This window comes from Eumetopias jubatus, unplaced genomic scaffold, assembly GCF_037043125.1.
Source record: "Eumetopias jubatus isolate StellerSeaLion01/CBP00866 unplaced genomic scaffold, mEumJub1_p1.0 scaffold_15, whole genome shotgun sequence".
NCBI classification, from domain to species: Eukaryota; Metazoa; Chordata; class Mammalia; order Carnivora; family Otariidae; genus Eumetopias; species Eumetopias jubatus.
This window is the reverse complement of record NW_028274821.1, coordinates 25,850,226-25,863,095: the sequence shown is the minus strand read 5'-3', so window position 1 is coordinate 25,863,095 and position 12,870 is coordinate 25,850,226. Positions and strand designations below refer to the sequence as shown.

Here is a 12,870-nt window from a genome sequence, read left to right as displayed (position 1 = left end):
CGGGGAATAAAGCCACAGTGAAATGCCTATTTGTTTCCTGGGCCTGACTGTTCCCCTCTACGAAATTTCCACTGGGTTCAAAGTGAACTCTACTCAGCGGGGAGATCCCTGGATAAGAGGCAGATAAAGCATAGAGAGCCCAACTAAGTAACTGTTTCTCAGATCTTCAGATCTACAGTGATCTTTGCAGGCGGTGAAGATGCAAAGCTGTGTAGAAGATTTAAGTGAATTTAAGTGAAACAATGTATACGAAACTCTCTGCATGCTCAAAATAGCACAGTTGTCATCATGATTACTCTTTTTCCCAGTGTAAGTTAGCTTTCTTCCTCCCGTAGCCTACAACATTGGCTCTAGAGCCAAACTCTAAGTCGATTTTTACTTCTGATTGATATTCCTCTGAATGCTTTCTTCCAGGTTTGAGAAGACAGGATGAAGGTCTGGCCTCTATCCAATGCCAAATAAAGATCCGTTTACACAGAAGACAGTGACCCTCATTCACTGTGTCTTCGGTCTCATGAGGCAGGGCTGTGCCCATGGCTTTCTCAGTTACCACAAATCCTTTTGAAAATGGAGTGTATTTCCTACTGGTCAATTTTGGTTTTTGTGGGGTTTTTCTTTTTTTTGTATATTTGTTTGATTTACATAGTTTTCATTAAATAGTAGAATGAATTTTTTAAGACTGCCTTTCTCCCTTGAGCATTTTTTTCAAAACTGTTCCTATCTTACAGAAAACCCACTGAAGGACGATGCCCTAGCAGTCCCTCACTGACTGTACATTTTGGATTATTGTCAATCATTATAATAAACATAACTGCAAAGGGACACCTGTCCACATCTTAGGTACATCCACCCCCACTTTCTAAAAGCCATTTCTTCAAGATAAATCCAAGAAATGGAATTTTTGTGTCCAAAGGGATGGATAATGTTAAGGTACCCAACCCACGTAACTCAACTGCGTTCCCTCCATATCTGGTCCTAATTTTAACAACAGTGTGTGAGATAGTAGGACTGTATTTTCACACTTCACCCAGTGGGGAAATCAAAGGGTGAAACCGTTTTCTACTTCCATCCTGCCATCGGTGCATCTCCACCTAACTGAACAGAAATAGCAAATACTCCCCTCCCACCTTTGCCACACGGGATGCCTCACACCCCATGTCTCCTAGGCTGGTGTTGGGCGTGTAAGGGGAACACAGATATGAAGAGGGTCAGAGCCCCTCTGACCTGTCCTGACATTTTAATTCACCAAGTGCCTCCCCCACACAAGACCCTTCTCCCTTCATCCTCAGCCAGACCCTCTAACATATCATCCTCTCTGTTCATTGGCAAGGAACTAAGACTCACAGAGGCTGACAGACTGAGCAAAGGTCACAAAATGTAGTAACTGAGCAGACTCAAATCTGTTTTTTTTTTTTTTTTCATTTCTTTCACAGTTGCCTTTCCGATCTTCCAAAATGCTTAGCCAAAATTAGCCAAGGTTGACAACATTGCAGCCAGGATTCAATTTTATATATAGAAAAGCACGATATGTAGTCATTCATTCTCACTTGTTTATTCAACAGGTGTGAACCTGTGTAAAACCTTTGAACATGACAGACTCCATTTGGAGACTAAAACTTCATCCTGCTTTTAGAAACAGGAACTACCTCGAGCTATTGAAACACGCAACAGCGTTATAACACAGGGCTGCTGAATCTGCATTCTGGATAAAAACTGGACACATTTTCTACTGGAAGTAGAAAATGGTTTCACCCTTTGATTTCCCCACTGGGTGAAGTGTGAAAAGATGTTTTCCTAGTAATTGACATCATGTACTCAGAAAACCAGTGATGTAAAATGTCATTACATCTTCCAACCATAGCTTTTGGGAAACCAACTTGTGTATGTTTTCTAATACTTCTGCCATCTGCAGAATAAAGACCCCTGGCTTGTACCCCTCAATGGGACACAGTTGGGGTTGCTACCTGAACCTGTGCTCCCCAAATTACAATTCTAAGACCCCTCCCCCAAATGCTTTTGTTTTATTTCAGTTCTTCCTTTCTTTCTTGCTCAACACAGGTATAGCAGAGAATTCAAAGATAAGTGAGCTGCCCTCATTTGGACCTGCCCTCAGGGGGGCTGACAATTAAGGATCAGCTCTCTGAGAAGTATGTCCAGGGTGCATGGGGACTCAAAGGAGGAGACTGTAATCCACAATCTAGGGGAGGTGGCCAAGGGGGAGTTCTCTGGCTTCTGGGTACAGATTACAATTAGCCAAGAATGGGGAGAAGCCAAGAAGGATACTATCACTGTCCACTTATAGCTAGAGTGGGGAGCCCTGTATGTTTCAAGGGGTGAGGCATCTGGAAAGGGCAGGAAACTGAGAAACAGAAGCAAGAGCCAGGCCAAGAGTTTGGGGTTTAGAATGAAAATTGCAGCTCTAAACAAAACAAAAGGAAACACCCTTGGGCCAAGTAGTAGTAACATGATCAAGCTGAATTGTAGAAAACTCATTTTGACTGTAGGATGGAAACAGGATGGTGAGAAGGAAAGATGGAGGGCAGGAGACCCATTAAGGAAGCTTCTAGAAGACGTCAAGCCATGAGAGAGCTGTGGCCTGAGCCAGGTCTGGGGGAGGGGGCACGGGGCCAGGAGAGGGCCAATAGGCCTATTCAGAGGAATCAGTAGGACTTGGTAACTGATGGCATGTTGAGGGGAGTCGGAGGGGTGAACACAAATGGTTTTGGGGTTTGGACAATAGGACATATAATGTTGCTGCCTAGAGTGTCTGCCAGGAACTCAGAACTCAGCTGAGTGGCTAACCTAAGAGCATGGCTGTGGGGCACAAATCCCAGATAAGGCGTCTCTGTGGAGAAACATCCAGTGTTTGGACCTCAGGTCTGGAGCTCGGAACACAGGTCTAAGGCCCAAGTTCTAGAGCTTACTGACTGGAGAACGCAAGCTGGATGCTGTACCTAGGACATATTCCTTGTCTGGGCAAATAAAAGCCCCTCTTTTTTTGTAGGCACAAACGAACGGGCATCCAACTGCAGCTAACTCTTGATAAACCTAATCCTAAATTGCTAAAATATGTCTAAGTTCTCTTTAACAGTGACACAATTATTATGAAAGAGAGAATAGAATCTTCTTGGCCATTGTCCAGATTTCTTGGAAAATATAAGAGACCAGATATAGCAAGGTCACATTTCTCCCCGCTCCTCCCCCGGAAGCAGTGCCTTGTTCGATGGGTCTCTCTTGATGGATTCAAGCAGTAGTCTTAAGACCTTAATACTAAATTTCACCAGCAAAATTCTCCCACAAGGCCAAAAAGAAACAATTTCTCAATTTCCTGTGATGTTTCACCCATTGGGAGTAGAGTCCTGCCAAGCATTCTTTTATTTGCTGCTTAATAAGAGACACTTTATTCACTGCAAAATAAAGGGCCCCTTCAAAAGCAAATGTAGTTGCAGTGAGCTTAAAGGAACTCCTCTTTCTGCAATCAAGACCGACAAGGACTCTAAATTATGAAATTAACCAATTAAATCCTTCTCCTATTGAAGAAAGTCCAATCTTCCTTAACCAGAGAAGGAGAATATAGAAAAAAAACATGCAGTAACACCTTAATAACTCTAAGAGGAGATCCAAAGTAAATGTTAATAAAGATTGCTTTTCCAGTGTCTCTCAAAGGAAACAGCTAGAAAGTAAGGAAAGGAGTATTTAGGATACAGGCAAGAGAGTCACGGGCAGGAATGTGCAAAAGGCAAGGTGGAAGAAATCCAATCCTCCCCGTGGGTGCTGAATCACACAAACTCTAAATGTGATCGTCAGAATAGTCCCGATCTCCAGACAATGCAGTTTCTGGATTTTTTTTTTCTTTTTCTAAGTTTCAGAAAAATTGTTTCAGTATGTTAGGAGAAAAAAATCAGCTTTCCTCCCTTTTAACTTGGGAGAAATTAAAATTTGCTGTGTTCTCAGACGTAATTTCTTTCTATCTTCAAGCAAGACTCACCACCTTCCACCCCCAAGAAAAGCATCTCTAACACCATAATGGGAGCAAAAGGGAAAATAGGGGAAAATATGATTCACTGACAGAATGTACCTCAACTCCAACTTCCCAGCACCACACCCACTCCCTAAAGGACACATGAGTGAGGAGCCTCTGAGCTGCCTTTCCCCTCCAGGGAAAGTGTGAACCAGTGTTGAGCCCAGAGTAGACAGTAAGCACTTGACTGAGTAGCTGAGCGCCTGTCACCTCAAAGAAAGAGGAGGACTGGTCTTTGGAGGGGAGGGAAATGAATGCAAAAAATCACTTTGTTGACAATACGATCATTTCCCTTTTCAATTGACACATAATCGGAGTGACTAAGAGTTTATTTCAAATGAATTCCAGCTCTTCGGGGCACAGAATAGTGGAATCTGAGGCCAAGATTCGACTTCAATTTAATCTTAATCTTTCACTTAAGGACACAGCCTTTGTCTAAGTCCCATCTGCACCGGCTAGGGAGAGGGTTTGCTTTTAGTTAGCTGGTTCTGGACATCATGTAAAGGGTCCTCCTTGCCCAATCCTCATTGGTTTCATCCCTTTCCTTCCTTCAAGTCTCAGAAGTGACTTATCATACCGTCCTCAAAGAGTAATAATTGAAACCTCCTGTGTGACAAGTGTAAAAAATATATATGTGTATTATGGCTGCAAGTGCTCATTGCCCTCTGATAGCTATATTTATCTGGGCACACAGCTAGACTACACGTTCTGTGCCTCCTTGAGGCTGGCTGTGGTCATGCCATTAAATTGTAGCCAAGGGAGTTGAGAGAGTGATGGCTACCACTTCCAGGCCAGCCCATTAAGACCTTTTGTGTATGACACTCCATGCTCGTTTCCCTCCTATTTGTCCACAGTGGAAACGATGCTTACAGCAAACTTGGAAGTTATGACATGAAGATAGCAGAGAAGTTCTCTGCTAATTCACCCAGTGTTGTTTTTGCAAGTATAGGCAATGTAGAAACCAAATTATTCTCCCTGAGACTCAGTGAAGTTGTTGATCCTCCAACTGTCATCCAGATCAAGAAATAAACTATTGTGTTTGAACCATTACCCACTTTGGGACTTATTTACTATGGTAAGGAGACTTTGCGAACTGATGCATGTAGACAAAGAATTTGAGGTGTTATGAATGTCTCCATGACTTCCCCATCCTTCATCACAAATTCAACATTGCGTATCCATGTATATTTGCATCTTTCTGGAGCAAAAATCCACAGATTTCACTAGATTTTCAAAGGGTTCCTCACTGCAGAATGCCGAGAAACACTGAAATCTAAATAGTTTTAGAGACAAAGATGTGAAGGCATAGTATTCTGCATTTAGGTTCTATTTAACTATGTTCCCTGCCAACAGTTGAATCTGGGTGCTGAGAACCATCCACCGTCTCTCAGCTGGACTTGCAACTTGTGTCCTGCTCCACCCTTGACTCCCCCAGTCTCTTCTCCATGGAGCTTCCAGAGTAATTATTTTCAAGTAGGAATCAGATGACTGCATCCCCCCACTTAACCTCTAGTGGTTTCTTGTGTTTAGTATAGACTTCTGATCCTCATTATGGAGTCCCAAGTGCCATGGCCTCAACCATGCCCTGTGAAGCCGCCACTCTCGCCTCTTTCCTGTCCCAGCTCACTTTGCACATTTTCTTGCCTCCTCCCCGAATCCTCTTCTGGGCTCTCTTCTTGCCTAACCACTGCTCAGCCTTCAGGTTTCAGGTCAACCCCCTGCATCCTCAGCCGGATCCCAACCTCACTGCTTTCACCAGAAGTCAGTGATTATCTTAGACGAGGCTTCCCCCAAAGCAGACTCTGACCCAAGGACTCCAGTGAAGGCAGGAAGGAGGCTGGCAACGGATGTCTTATCCAAGGGGGCATACTGTGTGCAACTGGAGTTCAAATCCTTGGGGGTCTCCGGGAGATAGTGGTCAATGTACCTCTGTGTCTCCCCACCCAGAAGGTGAGGAAGCTGGGTCGTTTACCCTCCAACTGCCATCTGCCCCTGGCCGAGGGCTTCTGGCTAGGATAAAGCACCAAGGCAAGAGTCGTGGGTGCTTACAGCAGGAAACTGTGGGCAAGGGCAGACAGTGGACACTGAGGGGGTATGGGTGGGACACTGACAGTATTTGCTACAGGGATCCTGTCTATGTAGTATCCCTGGTGCCTGGCACAGACCCTGGAGAAATACTTGTCGAATAAATGAAAACATTTTTTAGAAAGCATAATAATAGTAAGTTCAGCAAGTCTAATGAAAATACCAATATGCAAATTATACACTCAACATACAAACTGCTGTGTTTTGTAAATATATTTGCTACCCCTCTCATTCATTCGTGGCTCTCCAATGGAACCTCCCTGAGGACAGTATTTAAAGGCGAATGAGGGGTGCCTGGGTGGTTCAGTTGGTTAAGTGTCTGCCTTCAGCTCAGGTCGTGATCTCAGGGTCCTGGGATCGAGTCCTGCGTCAGGTTTCTTGCTCAGACGGGAGTCTGCTTCTCCCCTCTACCTGCCGCTACCCCTGCTTGTGCTCTCTCTGACAAATAAGTAAATTAAAAAAATAAAATAAAGGTGAGTGATACTGAGAACCCAGCACTCCAGGCATGAGTGTGGAATACAGATGCTGGACTAGATGTCAGCGGCGGGGGTCAGGGGGAGCGTTCTCCTTAAACTCTGCAAGAAAGGAACTGCATGACTTTGGGTGAGTCAACTCCCCCTCATAGGCTCTGCTTCCTACATGATGAAGACAGAGGTTGAGAAAAGGCACTGAAGGCCCATTCAAGCTCAAGCAGTCTATAGTACTAATCATTAGGCACATACGACTGAGAACAGATAGCCACAAGGCCTTATATAGCTTCCTTGAGCATGGGTATTTTGGGAATGTGAGATCATGTGCAATTTAAAGAAAATCAGTCAGTCAACTGGCCTAGATTTTCTCCTGCTAAATAATGCTCAGATGCTTTTGGGTCACTCTATTCCCATCTTGAGAGAGGGGCCTGGCTGTACAAAAGCAATTTTAGAAAACAGTACTTACTGAATACTTGTGATATGCCAGGAAACTTATGGGAGATTAGATATTACTTTAATTAGGGAAAACTGGTCAGCTTCTATTGCCACATTAAAAAAATAAAAGCAGACTAAAGCTTTAAATCCTACAGACTTAAAGTTCAGAAGCTTCAAGTGGCAACAGATGAAACCAGACTTGCTAGGAATGTGGCAAAATGTCCTGATCCCATATTTCAAACATTTAACTTTGGGGTGGAAAAAAAGCCAACAACTTCCCTCTTTCATTTAGAACACGTGGAATATTTCCAAGAAAATTAACTTGGTCCACATCTTAGTCATTCACAATTAAACTGTACAAACTGTTGTTTTTGTTTTTAATCTATTGCAAATTCTAAAGGCTTTTTCTTTAACAAAGGCAGTCGTAGTCTTCCCTGGGTGGGTAAAAAAATGGAACCTGGAACTCCTAATAATTAGTTTCCAAGCTGGGAACTTTGAGAAAGGCAGCGGCAACGTCTATTTACCAATAAGATTTGACAGACATGAGAGAGTTATGTCAAAGTTTCGTCTTTCTAGAGGACAATCCCAGGGAGAGCTCTAGATGCCCTAGACACATTTTTTTTCCCCAGTGATCACAAGCTCCCCTCAGCGAGGGCAGGTGATGTCTGGTAGCACACACGCCAAATTTCCCTGTTAATGTGGTCTGACTGTTGGGTAAAGGACTGCCTGAGATTCACCCCAAACCGCCCTCTCTCTGCAGAGCAGTGTTGGTAAGCACTCAGAGCAAGTGTTTGGGAAGGAAATTGGCTGAATATCAGGGCATCATCTTAGAAGTGATATTAGTGGCCCTCAAAGAGAATGACAAACTCAGAGAGTCTGGCAAACACTTTATATCAAATTCCCTTGAGTTTTCGTTTCCATGGAGAACCAAAACAATGACTCAGACCTTGGCTGACTTGCTCAGACCTGTCAATTGTGCCCAGTCGCCAAGTGAGGCCAAAAGGAAGGCGGTCTATGCTCTCCGCTCCTCCGTCCACGACGTTTGCTGCCATATTAAATGTGTTTGGAAATGCCTTCACAGTGTCTGCTATATATTTATAGTTATATTCATATTTAGCTTACATGATTTATATTTATTTATATTTATATTTTTATGCAAATTATTTTCTTTTTCTTTTAGTTCCTCTAAGCTACCACTTGCAAAGCACTGTGCAGGTGTTTTTTTGTGGCTGTATTATGGAATTTGGGAGGGAGAAAGAGGGCAGGGTCATTTCTAACCATGATTCCCCTGTAGGATATTCTCTACTTCTTTTTTTTTTTTTAAGATTTTATTTATTTATTTGACAGACCGAGAGAGAGCACAAGCAGGGGGAGTGGCAGGCAGAGGGAGAGAGAGAAGCAGGCTCCCCGCCGAGCAGGGCGCCTGATGTGGGCCCTGATCCCAGGACCCTGAGATCATGACCGGAGCTGAAGGATTAACCAACTGAGCCACCGGTGCCCAGGTATTTTCCACTTTTAACTGTACTCGAATTCTTCCCTTTGATCTGGGAACACGATGACCTGGTCAAGTCATCCTTCGGCGCCTTTGTCTTTCTTTTCAGTGACCCATTGTCTCCCTTCCCATCCTCCCACCCACCTCCACGCTCTCGAATCCAGCCAAGGTCAGGAAATGGATAAGGTCCATACACTAGCCGGGATGTTTATTTAATTTTATTACTGTGTCATCTTCTATTAGGAAGCTTCCATAATGAAATAGAACCTAATAGGATTACATACACTTAGAAAGCTGAGTGCTGAATACAAATAACTGAATAAAATGACCATAAAGAGAACAAAGTGAGAACCCATTGTTTAGGATAGAATATCAGTCACATGAATTAAGTATGGGCACCCCCGGCTTGGTATCACTGAGGGGGCCACACGGGCTGCCAGTTAGAAGAAACCCAAACCCATAAGATGGAACTGGATTTCTTTCTTCAGTGTGTTCCCACCGAATGCCCCATGACTCTTTAAGATCCACTGCTTTTCTGGAAACGAATCCAAATTGACTGGCTAGGTCAGTGGTTGTCATATGGGGACGATTTTGCCTCCCAGGGGAGGGTCAGCAATGTCTAGAGACATTTGGAGTCAACACAGTGGGGGGGGGGGGTTGTGCTACTGACGTGTGACAGGTAGAGGCCAGAGAGGCTGCCGAACAGCCAGCCATGTACAGGATGGCCCCCCACAGTAACGGCTTCAAGGCCTAAAACATCAATGCTGCTAAGACTGAGAAACACTGGCCTGGGTCATGGGCCAGCAGAGGTGGAATTTATCCCTAAACCTTTTATCTCTGTTAAAAAGAAACCTTAGCCTGTCTACGCTCACTGTCACCATGGGAGTTCAGTCTTGCCCCATGTTATTCCAATATTCTCATCATCGGGGTCCTTGCTGCCACAGCCCCCTTCTTTCTGTTTCTTTTATACCTCATATGAAACAGCTCTGATGTTGTCATTTCTGCTGCTCCCAAACACCAAAGAATGTTGTTCTTGGCCCCACAACTGAGGGGCCATGCAGTATGGACAGGAACTGGGTTTGACTCCAAGTCTTGGGATTGAGTCTTGGACCCGCCATTTCCTGACAGACACCCCACAGGGACTGGGTCTCTCCAAGAGTCCCTCCTCAGAGCAAAAATACTGCCCTGCTCACCTGACAGGACTGCTTTAGCATCACGTGAGCTGATGTGTCTGGGAGACTCTGGTATTATATAAACAGAGAGGTAAAGAAATAAGGAAGTCCAAACTCCTCAATGGCATTCAAAACCCTGTCCTGGCCCCATGACCAGGCCCCAGCTTTATCACTTATGACACTCCTTAAGAACCACCCAGATTCTAGTATACACTGTTAGTTTGCATTCTTTAAATGAATATCTCTTGAATTTTCCTATTTATCCATTCATTCATTTGAAAACTATTCTTTGACCACCTGATGGATGCAAGACAGTGTGATACATGCTGGGTTTGTAATGCAGAATAGAATAAAATAATCGCGGGTGCTTCCAAATTTTGTGTCTTTGTGCCAGCCATTTTCTTCTACTTGAAATGTAACCTGCAAGCTCCATTTCTGATCATTAAACTCCATTCATCCAGCAAAATCCACCTTAAAAGTCACTTGATCGGGAACCACCTCTTCATTCCCCAAATCAGAAATACCCCCATTGACACTAAGGTTGTTTGTCTCACAATAAATACTATATTCTCCAGTGTATTAATTATTTACACAATCTTACTTCTCCTATTAGCTTTTGAGCACTGAGTTGAAAAATCTTCTTATTCAGTTCTTCTCCCTCTTCCATTAGAGCCTCAGAACAGTTACAACAGTGTCAAGAAGGACACTTTACACATGGTAGGTACGTCAATAAATAGCTCCACTGCTGATTGGATCCAACTAGAAGGATTTAAAAATAGAGCATGAGATGTCCCCCCAAATATAGTAGAGACTGTGTTGTACAGCAAGAGCTAGACAACAGTAGGGACATTCATCACCGTTGACTACTGTCCTCTGTATTTCCAAAACACACTGTTCTTTCCCTGTCACAGCTCATCTCACTGTGAATTTTAATTATCCACTTACTTGTTGTAACCTCTCCCCAAACTGTAAGTTCTTTATATGCAACAAATATTTGTATCTTGTCTCTCCATCTATAGCATCGAGTACAGTGTCTGATATACCTTGGGTGCTCCATAAAGATTTGCTGAAGGAATAAATGAACGAATTCCAACTTCTCACCTTTGCATGCTTCTATCAAGAGCCAAATTTGGTATCACACAGGTTCATGGTTATTCACTGGGTCACTCATTGCATTGCTCACCTGTCCTTCCCGGCCCAGCAAAGGATGGGACACTCCCCTCCCCCAATCCATGTCCTATCTATAAAAATATGGGGTTTTTATTTTATAAAAGGACTTCAATATGTGTAAGAGAGTATTTGTCCACACAAGTACCCTTTAGCATAAATACATAATGCATAAATGTTAATGATAAAGTAATGCCAAAAAATTTTTTAAACTCATTGTAACTCATATTGTGAAATGAGTTGTGACCTTATAAGCAATCCCTGTAGAAGGCCATGCCTTTGTTCCAAACACATTGCTTGTTTGTCACATTTTAGGAGCTTGTCTTAGGGAATTATTTGGAATTAACATAGCCTACCAACTATGGAAATCTTCATTATTTGAGGGGAAGTTATATATTTTGAATAGTCAAAGATCATTTGGAACCAGGTCTGATGGAATATGTGGGTGATTAAGCTGGGTCACATTACCATTATTAAAAATATCAAGGGGTCTGATTCTATGGGCTCAGGCCTCTCTTTTTTGTGGAGTTCATAATTTTTCACCTCTAAAAGCTGAGTTCCAAAAAGGTACAAGGTCTCCTCTCTGATGATTCTCATATTTTTTCATAGTTCTAGAATCATAACTAAGTGTTAATCTCCAGGAAGCAAGAAGATCCCTACATTGGTGGTCATTTAGTAGATCCAAAATGATTGGGTACATGGCTGGGTATTCTTCACTGTATGGATTAGAAGCTAACTAAGCACATTTACTCTCAGACTATAAATCCATAAAAACAGTTGACTCCTGATGGCTAAGGGCCCACCTAAACGGGATCGATTAGAGATGCACAGCTGGGGATTATTGATTTCATTTGTGTTCTGGAGTGAATGGTGTACCCCCAAAATTCATGTGTCGAATCCCTAATGTGGCTGTATTTGGGCTTTTAAGGAGGCCATTAAGGTTAAATGAGGTCATAAAAGTGGGGTGCTAATCTTATAGGGCTTGTGTCCTTTTAAGAAAAGACCCCAGAGCTTGCTTTCTCTGCGAACCACAGAGGAAAGGCCGTGTAAAGACACTGAGCAGGTGCTCATGTGCAAGCCAGGAAGAGGGCCTCACCAGGAACTTTATTGGTTGCACCTTGATCTTGGACTTCCACACTCCAGAACTCTGAGAAAATAAACGTCTGTTGTTTAAGCCAACAAATCTGTGATATTTTGTTATAGCGATGTGGGCAGAGTATTCCTGGTTTGTTTGATTTGTTTATCCTTGTTGCTGTTGAGGTTGCCATCCTGCATGTGCTTCCTCTTCCTTAACTGGTAATGATTTTCATTTGGATATCCAACCACCCCGGGCAGCCAGTGTGATTCAAGATGGAACCAATCGCTCAGGCAAAACACATCAGCAATTCCACTCCCTGCCCACAGGGAGGGAGAACTGGTAGGCAGTCTGATCAAAACCAAGCCTAGGATGCGTGTACAACGGTTGATGTAAGTGCTGTGTTCTCTTTCCTGCTGAATGGGCGTCTGGAACGATGTAGCATCAGGAGTGGATCGAAGACGTCATCTTGGCTATAACCATGAGAGAAAAGTTTGTTTCCAAAGTCGAGCCAATCCAAGGGACAAGAGCCACAAAGTGGATCCTGGTCCTAGAGTTTGGGCCTTGGATCAAGCAAGATCCAGAGCTTGGTATTGACTCCCCCAGTGGTATATTTATATATAAAGGTTCATATATAAATGGTTCAAAACATTTGCAACCATAACACATCAAAGGAAAACGGGGATGGGCCAACATTTGTCTTCACAGTCAGCAAGTCAGACCTGCATCACCAGAGGCCGGAGTGAATGGGTGCCCTAATGTCCTTTCACGCACGCAAGTGTTACTACCCTCCTACCCTCCGCTCAAGTTGGAGGGGCCTGTTATGGAGATGTAAATGTCCTGCTCTTCAATGGCCTGTTTGACAGGATGAAAGGCTTTGGGATTTCAATGACTTTGACTCCTCTGGAGATGGGAGGACAGCCTCTGTTAGCAATTTGCATGGGCATTAATAG

At 43.4% G+C, this 12,870-nt stretch overlaps 1 protein-coding gene across 5 annotated transcripts in view; it reads right to left on the bottom strand.

Annotated features, from left to right (window-relative positions):
- Positions 1-12,870, bottom strand: part of NTRK2 (neurotrophic receptor tyrosine kinase 2) — a 323,649-nt gene that overhangs the window by 143,954 nt on the left and 166,825 nt on the right. The window lies entirely within an intron of this gene.